The 12,603-nt window shown below is 41.8% G+C and overlaps 1 non-coding gene across 1 annotated transcript; it reads left to right on the top strand.

The window, feature by feature from the left end:
- Positions 1 to 11,010: 11,010 nt before the first annotated feature.
- On the top strand, positions 11,011 to 11,100 carry Trnai-uau. The gene is given in 2 exon segments: positions 11,011 to 11,048; positions 11,065 to 11,100. It is a non-coding gene; the product is annotated as a tRNA-Ile (tRNA).
- The last annotated feature ends 1,503 nt before the right edge of the window (positions 11,101 to 12,603 follow it).

Genomic DNA, 12,603 nt, shown 5'->3' on the forward strand with positions numbered 1-12,603 from the left:
CTGATGGCCTCTGCAACGATCACTGACTGAGGCCATGTTAATTTAGTATGGTTGGTATTTCTGGTTGTATGATGTATTGTATAACCAGTATGATGTATTTTTTTTATATCACATATAGTTAATACAGAGAATTTAACAGGAATCACCCACGTAAATGAGTGTTGTTCAGAATTCTTGGTCCGGTGCAGAAAAAAAAATTGTCGATTGTACAAAATTAAACTTAGTGTAGTTTTTTTTTTACTATCAACGGAATAAGAAAGACAATAACAACATAACAACAACGTCAGAACAGCAGCAGTGATAAAACCTACAGCGACAACGGCACTTGCTGCAGCACTGACAACAACAGCGTGAATAATAGTGATAACAGCAATAGCAGCAGCAGTGACATAACAGCTCCATCACTATCGTCATCAGCCTTAGCAACATAACAGAAGAAATTACAGCAACAGTGATAAAAACAGGAATGACAGCAACAGTGACAACAGGAATGACAGCAACAGTGACAACAGGAATTACAGCAACAGTGATAAAAACAGGAATGACAGCAACAGTGACAACAGGAATGACAGCAAGTGACAACAGGAATGACAGCAACAGTAATAGCACCAACGCCAGCAACAGGATCCACCACAACATCTAGACAGCCTCAAGGATCAGGAGGGAGAGGGAAGGCGGAAGAAGGAGAGAGGGAGAGAGAGGGAGAGAGAGGGAGAGAGAGGAGGGATAAGGGAGAGGGAGGGACTCAGGTGGGCATATTGCATCATCGGTAAAGGCGTATCGTATTCCCACCTCAGCACAAGGTTCCTGTTTATTATTGGTCAAGGGAGTATGAGTGGGCGTGGCATCATGTTTATCTTATCAAATGGGCGTGGTTTGTTTGACTGCGTGGTCATGTGGGCGTAGCTGAATGGTTTTACCCTCAATAGGATGTGATTTGCTTGACTACGCGATTCTGTGGGTGAAGTGTGATGATTCTAACTCCAGCATTCTTGTTCACATGTTCTTGGGAAATACTATACTTCTATTCACTATTCTACCTATTCTCTCCCTATTGTGCAGAGGGATTTACACACTGGTAAAGGCGGGGGAGGAAGGTGGGGGAGATAGAGTGATGAAAAGAAATGTGGAAAGAGATATGGGAAGACAAAGAAACAGAACTACCCATTCGCACTTGTCCATATCTTCAAACTTTCCTACAAAATACATAACCTGAACTAACACCTTAATTCACTCGTCACTTCATATCAATTCACTGTATGTTGAGTCATCCTGTAACAGTACTCTGGGGTTTGTAAATAAACTGAGCTGCTCTTAATTTATCGAAGACATGAACGACTAAAGAAAGTTCACGTACCTGTCTCAGCGCCTCAAGATATGCTGTGACCCTCTGCTGGGAACTGTGTTTGATGGGGGATATACTGTACCGGCTTTAAGACTCTTACTTTCTAATCTTTATTATCACACAAAATAACAGGGGTATTAGACGATACTATACATAGATAGACAAAGACAATTATCGCAATTTCCACAATTTTCCGTGTATGATATACAGTATACTGTATATTCTATTCTCTGAAGCCAGAGAGAGAGAGAGAGAGAGAGAGAGAGAGAGAGAGAGAGAGAGAGAGAGAGAGAGAGAGAGAGAGAGAGAGAGAGAGAGAGAGAGAGAGATTCACATATAAATAAATTTCTTGTATTAATTTTTCACTCAATTCATCAATTTATGAGAGTGGTAAATAAACTAAGTTGGTTTGTTATCAAAGGTGAATTATACACCTGGTTTCCTTGTGACGTGATGCACACAGAATATGTGATGAGAAGGAAATGCCTCTGTGAGTGAGGCCTGTGGGGGAGGGGGAGGGGGGACAGCGTACAGGTAACAGGAAGTGGATAGTAACGAGTGGCGCGTTTCTATTCACGCAAGTATGACCGAATTTCCTGTGAGCATCTGACCGAGTAAGTACCCTATAGGAGGGACGGACGTGACTTTTACAAAGGGGGACAAACACAGCTATTGTAAAGAGTGACAAATGAACACGAGTTTTCTAAAGGGAATAAATACAACCTTTAACAACGGTGAGGAATAAACATGGGTGATCTATAGGGCACACAGTACACAGCTCTTATGAAGGGTAGGACGAGCTGAACATAAAACGAGGCGAGAGATAAACAAAGGATCAGAACTTAGTAAAGAACAGAACGCGATTGGTCTCTTATATCAGGCACAGTTACTGGGATCTAATTCTCTTATAAGATAAAACGGGAAAAGAATCTCTACAGTTTGGTCATCAACCACTTCACTGATGTTAAGTTTCGTCGGTAAATACGATACTCAGGTGTTGGGAGAAGTTGGGAGACAGGTCGAGGTTAAAGGTTAACGAGAAGAAGCGGAGGCCAAAGTTTACCAAGACGAGTGTCAGACTTGAGAAGAAAGGAAAAGGATCTACAGTATGGTGGACCTGCCATGATAGATCCCATATTGTGTGTAGTTATTTTGTCTATAAAAAAGCGTTACTAAAAATATAACTAAATATTACGTATAACATTGGTCTACTGAGTAAATATTAAAATGCAAAGCCTAGGTTGTCCATACTTGTATTATCTCAACAAAAAGTAAAACCACATTAATAAACTGAAATTATGAAACAGACTGAATAACAGATAGACACACACACACAAAGAGATAGACAGACGCACAAAGTAACAGACAGACGCACAAAGGGACAGACAGACGCACAAAGACGGACACAAGCACGTACCAGCACGGACAGGGAGACCATATGCCCTCCACCCCCGTTACCTTATGGAAGCCATAATAATAAATTCACAAAGAGAGGTAATGAATGGTTTAATTAATAACCCAGGATACACGCCTCAAGCCATAATAATACGCGTCACACGTCCTGGAAATAAATTATTTTGGATAGTCAACCAAACGATAATGTGTCGGTGATTCGTAGTGTTCCATTATCTCTCTATACGTGTGTGTGACGGACACCTGTATAGAATTTGTACATGTAGTACATCTTATATGTATGTAATATATATATTCATCTATGTAGGAATTTAACCATGTATGTGTATATGCATGTATAATGTATATCTAGGTATGCACTTGTATTAACTTTACTAAGCGTTGTAGGTGTTGACAAGTATACTGCCTGTACCCGTTCAGGTACATAATGATCAGGATTATTAATGAACGTGACCGTGACATTTAACAAAGTCAGTTAACCACCGAACCGTGAAAAAAAAATCAATAAAGGGCGAAATAAATTCACAGATGAAAATAAAAATAAAGTCCATAATTGTCACCTGTACACCACACCTTCCTGGGACAGGTCTGGATAAACACTCCAAGCCAAGCCCAGTCCAGACTAAGCCCGTACAGCCCAGCTCAATCTAGCCCAGCCCCAACGAAGTTTATTGTAACCCAGCCATACCCAGTTCAGACAAACTTATCCAAGCCCGGCTAAGCCTAACCCAGACTTAACGAGACTATTCCAGACAAGCTCAGATTATCCACGCCCAGCCCAGACAAGCCCAATTCAACCCAGCCCAACCCACCCACAACACTCCTATATGATTATAGTCCAGTGACTCACCTTAAAACCCGGTCGAAATGTCGCCTACTGATACATCGCTCCCCGACACGCGAACCTCCGGGCCGCCCTGTGTAAGCCTACACAGGATACGGCAGTGGTGTTACGCCTATACAGGAAACAGCATAGTACAGCAGTCTTGTTACGTCAATTGTGGATACAACAGAGTACTGCAGTAGAGTTTCACCTACACTAGATACAACAGTACACAGCGAGTATTGGAGAATACAGTAGCGGTGTTTATGGGTATATGAGAGAGCAGTGGTATTACACCTCAGAGTACAATATTGTTGTTTCGTCTATACAGAATTTAACAATACAGCAGCGTTAGTACACGAATAGAAGCTACAACAGTATACAGTAGCGGCGTTCTGCCTTTACAGTATTCAGAATTGGTACAAAGCCTATACTGCACACTGTAGCGGCGGTGTTACGCATATACGGAATAGAAATGCAGTGTTTTGCCTACAAAGCAAAGTAGAATACACTAACACTACTAGGCAATCGACCACCCTTATGAGGTAAGTCTGCCGGAGGGGAGGAGGGGGGGGGGCAGGGATGGTGCACCCTGCCTCACACATTGTTTATACACCTTCAGAACAAAACAGTGTAAGGGAGCCACGTATGTGTATGAGACTACGTTCTATCAAGGCAGCTTGTTAATGTAAAATAATACTTGATACCGCACACGACATTACCATAGTGTGGTGGTAGTGGTGGCCCTGGGATAAAACTCTCCCAACCTCTTGTCCGTGGCAGATGGGAGAGAGAATAAGAGCGTCGGTGGGAGTGCCTGGGAGAGTGTTTGTCCTAATTACCTCCCACATACAGTGAGCTTGTGGTCAGAGGCCTGGTGGGAGCGTGTGAATACTATCGGTCAATTAGTTTCTCACGTGTAAGTTTGTGGTTTAGTGGTAATGGCTCTAAGTAATGAAGGGAGTGGGGCTGCCGGCGTGTGTTTGAGTCATTGAATTAATTTTTTAGTCGAATCTCGAGTCCATTTTACACATTGCCATAACTGTGGCTGTCATGGTGTGTGTGTGTGTGTGTGTGTGTTTTTTTTTTAATGAGTGGGTGTATATCCAAGTCCACATTTGTTTTTGTATGTGTACACATAGTCACGTATGTCGAGGTTAATTCCAAAAAAAAACCTCTTGGATTACATTATTCAAAACATGGGGCAGGTGAGACAGTCCACGTCCAGCAGGTAATGGAAAATAGTACCCGAAGCTGCAGTATACATCATCACCTCCAGTATACTCGAAGCTGAGGCATTACATCATCTACATTCTCGCCATTAAATGAATCTGAGGTTCTTATGGAGAGAGAGAGAGAGAGAGAGAGAGAGAGAGAGAGAGAGAGAGAGAGAGAGAGAGAGAGAGAGAGAGCTATGCCACTCTGATCGTTTCATTATCCTCTCCCTTACTCACCCCTTCAAAATCATTCTTACTCCTGCCTTATGTCTCTTTCCCATCCATTCCTCTCCCCTTCCATCCACCCATCCATTCCTCTCCTTCCCTCCTCCCATCCATTTTCCTCTTCCCATTTATCCCCTCTCCTCTTCCCTCTTACCATCTACCCCCCCTCTCCTCTTCCTTCTTCCCATCCTTCCGATATAAATTATGTTCGTTCCTTTTCCTCCTATATTCTTCACCTCTTCCTCACCCTTATTGCTATCCTTCCCCTCCCTTAACTCTATCCCTCTCCAAATCCCTTCATCACTTACCTTCCCCTCATACTCCTTCACCTCCCGTCTTTCCCCTCATTTCACCAAAGTCATTCCCCTTTCCACCACCCACATTACATTACCCCCCTTACTATATCCAACCATTCTCCTTTTCCTCTCCTTATCTTATCCTCATCCATTCTGTCTCAGCCTCTAACTTCCCTCCCTATTCCCTCCCCCCTACAAGTCATTTCACCCCTTTTCCTTCCTCTCTCCTTACTTTTTGCTCTAAAAATTCATTCCCTCCTTTCCCTTCCCTCACTGTTTCTCCCTCCTTGTCTCTTTTCTCGTCGAAATTCATTCCCATTACTCTTTCCTCCTTCTTCTCCACTTCATCACACCTAAATATTCTCTCACTTTTCCCTCTCCATCCTATCCCCCACCTCCTAACCCTTTGTCTCAACTCCTCTTCCTTTCCCACTTTTCCCTTCCCACTTCCCTCCTGCTCCCTTAACCTCCTCCTCTTCTATTCCCTTAACCCCCAGCCTCCTCCTCCTCCGCCCCTTCCCCTGACCTCCCTCTTCCTCCTCCGACCCTCCCCCTCTTCTCCCCACTCCCCCTCCCCCCTCTTCCCCACCCCTCCCTTCTTTCCCCGCCTCTCCTCCTCGGTCTAGGGGCTATTTACACTTTAATCACAGCCGTATTTCACCCACGCCATCTTTACTGTCCCATTTTTGTGGTATTAAGCCCACTTGACGAGGGCGTGTGAAGGCCTGGGTGAGGCGTGTGTGAAAATGGAGAGGGCGCGAAGTGGGCGTGTGAGGATAGAGAGGGCGTGGGAAGGCCTGGGTGAGGCGTGTGTGAAAATGGAGAGGGCGCGAAGTGGGCGTGTGAGGATAGAGAGGGCGTGGGAAGGGCGTGTGGAAAGAAAGGGAGGGCCTGGAGTGGGCGTGCGTGCGAGAGGAGAGCGGGCGTGGGGTGGGTGTGTGAGAGGAAAGAGAGGGCGTCGGGGTGGGTGTGTGAGGATAGAGAGGGTGTGTGAAAAGAAAGTGAGGGCCTGGAGTGGGCGTGCGAGAGGAGTGTGGGTGTGGGGTGGGCGTGTGAGAGGAAAGAGAGGGCGAGATAGGCGTATGAAGTTTCAGAAGGGCGTGTGAGTGACTGAGGTGTGGTGTGGGAGGGCGTGCAAGAGATCTAGGGGAGGCGTGTATGTATTAAGGCGTGTGAGATGTTAAGATGGGCGTGGGGAGGGCGTGTGATGAGGCTCTTGGAGATACTCTTAACACAGGCTTTACAGTCATCAACCTCACTACTTGATGTCTTACTCTTGTTTATGGTTGCACTTTTGTTTGGGACTTTTGTTACATTTGCGGTCCTTTTTTGTTTCTTTATTTCTTTATTTCTTTATTTTTTTATTTATTAATTTTTTTTTTTTTGGCGGGGAGGCTTTTGTTTTTACGCTTATTTTTTTTCTTACGTATTCTTTTCAAATTCGGTTTTGTTTGGAATTTTCTTTTACTTTGGCTTTTAGTTTCTTTTTCACGCTGAGGATTTTGTTTAATTATGAGGTATTTTGTTTTGTTGTTTGGGATTCTTAGTTGATTGATTGTTTTCAGTCGTAGGTTAACAGACTTTTAAACTCAATCTCTCTCAATCACTGACTCACTACTTGATAACCTCTGATAGTTAAAGCACCTGACAAAAGACAGACTTTTTTCTATACCTTTTCTTTCATTGACGCTGCAAGAGTACAGAGACCAGTGTCATTATACACACCCTTTCTTCCTTTCTTCTCTTATTGTTCTCCCTGTATTCCTCTTTCATTCTCTCTCTCCCTATTACTAATTTTTGCTCTTCCCTTCTACCCTTATTTATCCTAGATGTGCAACCTGTTCCATCCTCTGTACAATCTCCCTTGACTTGATTTGATTTGATTTGACCTGACCTGACCTGACCTTTCCCTCCTCTCTATCCAAGCTCCAAAAGGTCAATTATTCAAAACTTCCTTCCTTCCTTCCTTCCTCTCTAATGCACCGTTTATCTGCTCTCCTCCTTCTTATCTTATTCCAAACAATATCCCTCTCTGTGTCCACAACAATATTACTAAACTTTGCCTCATATTTCCTACTCGTGTGTGTCTGTGTGTGTGTCTGTTGCTCTTAAGAACCAGCCCAGGTCAGCTTCTAATTCACTAACTTGTTGTGTCTTTGAGTTCTCGTCAGTTTTATCTCCCTTCCTATGTCCAGTGTTATACCTATTCAATGTTCACACACACACACACACACACACACACACACACACACAGTTGAGGAATTAATTAAACAGTGTGGGTTGCCATAGATAATGATGACATTCAATTTACCATTAATCATCCTATACCAAAGGAACTCATCAGACCCGAACTCAGCCATGGTCTATCTATTGGCCTCTCTGAACAACAACAACAACAACAACCAAGAAGGACCTGTAGTTAGTGAAGAGGAATGAGTGTTTACCGATTGCCAGATACACTAACACACCTCACCCCTGCACACTACACTAAAACACAAGGAGGTTGGAAGGACCCCACAGGAGGAAGAAGTCTTTGTTTGAAATAGTCACACGGTGCGCTAAGAAATTACCGGATACAATTTATCAAGTAGTGGTCATTTACCCCCAGCTGGACACACCCTGATGATCACGAGCCTTCCCTGTGATCTTGACCCCACACACACACCACGGCAGACTAAGGTAGGTGAATCAGTGTGGTAATGATGCAAAGATTCAATGATTCTGACAGGTGATATAATCATCATTGACAACAGCAGAAGATATCCAGATTCAAGATGTGACTCTTTCCTGCACTATGCTAAGATCAAGTGCCCAGGACGGAGTATAGGTTGAGAATTGTGACTTGAAGAGAAAAACCATAAAGATTCACAACCATAAACTTCATCATAATAATCTTCCGCAACAGATAACAAGACAAACACACACAGACATAACGTTGACCACCCTTCTTCCCTACACCACCACCACACAGAACACGATATAAGCAAACCTCTCACTCTCTTTAATAATTGTTGTTTAGTGTAGAAATTAAGACTCATGGACGGTGTTTTAAAATCATATAGCTGTCAAAGCGTCCCGATACCTTAAGCCAACAACTACACAAGGAAGGTGGGGAGGGTAAGGCGTACGGAAGAATCGGCGTTGAATAGCGACATGATGTAGTAATTCCCGGACGCTGTTCCCTCTTAAACATGTACATATACGACTCCCACAGAACAACTTAGGCAGCTTTAAATTCAAAACGCCCCCATAACTCCGTGGCCAATGGTCTTGTTGCGCTGGACGAGGCGGGCTACCCAGGCTGACCCACCCAGTCACCCACCCCAGGCTGACCCACCCAGTCACCCACCCCAGGCTCTCGTGTGGTTGTCTCTCTTTCTCTGTTCTTATTATCGTTTCACTTCACCTCTTTTTGTTCTTACGGTTCACTCGTCAGTAACATACGTCTAGAATTGTGTTTCGTATCATTATTTCGCTGCTGTTTATTCTCGTTTCACCTCATCTCTTTTTATCTGACCCCCGATGGGATTTCCGAGGTATTGAAATTACCTTTTTTGTGTCTGTCTCTCTGTCTGTCTGTTTCAGTGTCTGTCTGTCTGTGTTTCAGTAACTGTCACCAACACTATAATTAATCATCTCAGTTATATCTACCCAGGCAACAAGAATGAACTATGTTGGGTATATGCAGTAAACAAGGAACGATTTAAGAGGTCAAAGGTCAAATCATCGACAGTTCACAAGTTACATTTTCTGTGTCTTTTTAACTAATTATTCGGCGTATTAATGTTAATGATCAGGTAATGTTGTTTTGATCTTCAGGGGGACAACCTACTGATCTCTCTCTCTCTCTCTCTCTCTCTCTCTCTCTCTCTCTCTCTCTCTCTCTCTCTCATTTATTTTTTACCTAGCTCTAATATTAAGTTTTATCTTGTATCTATGATTCACTTTACCGATAATAATGATGATGATGATGATGATTAAATAAGTAAAACCATTAAAGTTCTATTAGTCAACAGTTGCTACCGATCGTGTTTATTATTGTACCCCCCCCCCAAAAAAAAAATAGATCCCAAAAGAAACATAAACTTCTCTAAAATATAAGAATCCACAAATAAAAACATATAAGTGGCTCCCATAAGTGTAAGGTATCGCCTAAAACAGCAAATGAACCTCCAAACAACATTAGTATCACCCAAAAAAGTATAAGTTATCCTCAAAATGTATAAGTAATCCTCAAAAAGTATAAGTAATCCTCAAAAAGTATAAGTAATCCTCAAAAAGTATACTGTAAGTAATCCTCAAAAAATATAAGTAATCCTCAAGAAGTATAAGTAATCCTCAAAAAGTATAAGTAATCCTCAAAAAGTATAAGTAATCCTCAAAAAGTATAAGTAATCCTCAAAAAGTATAAATAAATTTCAAAAAGTATAAGTAATCCTCAAAAAGTATAAGTAATCCTCAAACAGCATACTGTAAGTAATCCTCAAACGTAATAAGTAATCCTCAAAAAGTACAATTAATCCTCAAAAGTGTAACTATTCTCGAAACGTTTAAGTATCCGACAAGTATAAGTAATTACCAATTAATTAAAAGTATTCCTTAAAAGTACACAGCATGCATTCCTATACAAATTATAAGTATCCCTAAAAGTACAAGTATCCCCTAAAAAGTCTGGCTTTAAAAAGTATAACAATCCCTTTAAAAAGCATAAATATTCCTTAAAAAGTATAAGTATCCCTTACAATGTATAAGTATATCCTTAAAAAGTACAAGTATCCCCTTAAAAAGTATAAATGTCCCTTTAAAAAGCAGAAGTATCCCTTAAAATGTGTAAGTTTCCCTTAAAGAGTATAAGTATACCTAAAAAAAAAAGTATAAGTATCTCCTAAATAATAAAACCATCTCGACCTTCTTCCGTGAAACGAAAAATCTCTCCCAAGTCGAAATCCAAAGATGGACTGCCAATTTACATAGCGGGTCTGACGGCCAGAGACATCAAAAGGCTTCCTGAGCGGGACCTGTCACATCGAAACCTCCCCCTGGAAGCCCTTGCAATTTAAAGGCGGAAAAGGCCAGCTGATGGAGATAGCAATGAAGTCTTTCAAAGGCATATTTTGGAGGAGGGGGTTGTGGGTATGGGGATGTGAAGGAGGGAGGGAGGGAAGGAGGGAGGGAGAAGGATATTGCCCTCCAAGAAGTCGACTCTCACTCTCTGGCAATCTTCAGTGGAATATCAAGCGTAGTTAGGGCAGTTCTTGATGGTCTCCCGTCTTTGATGAGAGATATTTGGAGTGTTATTTTCGAAGATAAAGTTTTTTTTTTCGAGTGGTGATTTAGAGGAGTGGAATATTTTGTAATGATCTAGTGGAGTGATAAAATTTGAGTGGAGTATCATGGAAATGGTCTAGTGGAGTGGTAACTGGAGTGGGCGGTAATTTGAGGTTAATTAGTGCAGTGATGATGGAGATGGAGGTTATAAGGACGTGTCCGTGCAGGGGCTTGATATATATATATTTTTTTCCTTATCCACCTCATTTTCTTTACCTTTTCTTATATCTTATAATGCTTATTTATCTATCTATCTATCTGCCTGTCTAGTTTTTACCTATTTATATTGATCCATCTCTCTCTCTCTCTTTCTCTTTCTCTCTCTCTTTATCCATTTCCCTCTGGTTCGCATCACATCTCGGAGCTCCAGTGGCGCAATCGGTTAGCGCACGGTACTTATACGACAGTGTCTGAGCCATGCCGGGGTTGTGAGTTCGAGCCTCACCTGGAGCAGTGTTTTTGTTAAGGGATTCGAACCCCGCTTGAAATGCACTGGTGTGTGAAAGCTTCCGAGTCTTACAAAGAACACTGGTTTGTTTGAGCCTCTTAGTGTAATGTTTTATTTTTAGAGTATTCGAACCTAATCTAGAGCACTGTTTTTTAACCTCATTTGAAACATTTTGAACCTCACATGGAGGCTGGTTTTCAAACCCTTGGAAGCAGTGGGTTTAAAAGCATCGGATAATCACACCCCCACTCTTGGTCTTGAAAGTAACGAGAAAGCACAATACACGGTTCAGCGTCCAGAGTCGGGGCGCTAAGGGGGTTTGATCCTTGACCTGACCTGTTTTACATATTGGAAAGTGTTCATCCATTTCAACTAATGGCTTCCTTCCGCCAACCTAACGCCTCCCTCTCCTGACCTGGCTGCTATTTTATTCTTCAACGAAAGAGTCTTACTATAACTAATTACTGATTTCTTGATCACTCTTGGGATCAACTGAGAATTAGGCCCTCAAGTTTATTTCTTCTGATGATCAAACACCCTAACTTAACCTGGCAGGGTTAGGTTAGGTTAAGTTAGGTTAGAGTCATAACCTCAAGGTGAAATAAGCTGGGGACTAATTATCAGGTCATCCCACTCTTGTTTGCTTTCTCGTCAGGTTGTTACGATACCTGAGAGAGTAAAGTGAGGAAAGAAAGTCTCTCCCTTAGACCAATCTTATCCACTCTATCTAGGGCAGATTACTCGTGGTATTGTTTACCAGATAACACCACTATGGGCATTAGGGCATCTGTTATCTGTATATTTCCATCTAATCTCTTCTTTTCATCTTTCCATTTCCTTAATTCTCATTATCGTGACATTTCCATCTTAATCTTTTTTTTTCTTCTAGTATTCCATTTTTCTCTCCGTTTGTCCTCATTTCTCCTCTTCCCCATTTATACGTATTATTTTATTCTCTACATTTCCTATCCCCTCCTTTTCTCCGTTCGTTTTTATTCATTCATCTTCTCTTCATTGTTCTGCCTTTTTGACATGTATTTTTTAATCTATATATCCATTTCCCTAATCACCCCTTTAGCTCGCAATGTCTCTGATTTCCTCTTCTTTACTTAAAAAATCATTTACAAGATCAAATAATGGAGTTTGATGAGGGATTCGAACCCTCTATCCTCAAAATCTAATCCAGTAGAGCCTACCTTTTAACCCTTGGACTATCCCGATATACACGGTAATCATTCACACCACCAAGTATTTCTCACTATCAAAGAACTCTCGAAATTTAGAACCCATAAACAGTGTAAAAAAAAAAATACTTCAACAACGCCAATCAGGAAATCATATAGAAAACAGGAGCTTATAGTTGTTATTTTTAATCCTTTTCAATATAATAAACCCAAGCGGTGTTTGCTGCAGCTCAGTGTGGGAATCTTACGGCTTAAAACACCAGGCTCAATACAGTCATAAGTTTAATTAGGTGCGATATTAAATTATACTATTGACAGAACCAA

This window comes from Homarus americanus, unplaced genomic scaffold, assembly GCF_018991925.1.
Source record: "Homarus americanus isolate GMGI-L3 unplaced genomic scaffold, GMGI_Hamer_2.0 scaffold23939, whole genome shotgun sequence".
NCBI lineage: Eukaryota > Metazoa > Arthropoda > Malacostraca > Decapoda > Nephropidae > Homarus > Homarus americanus.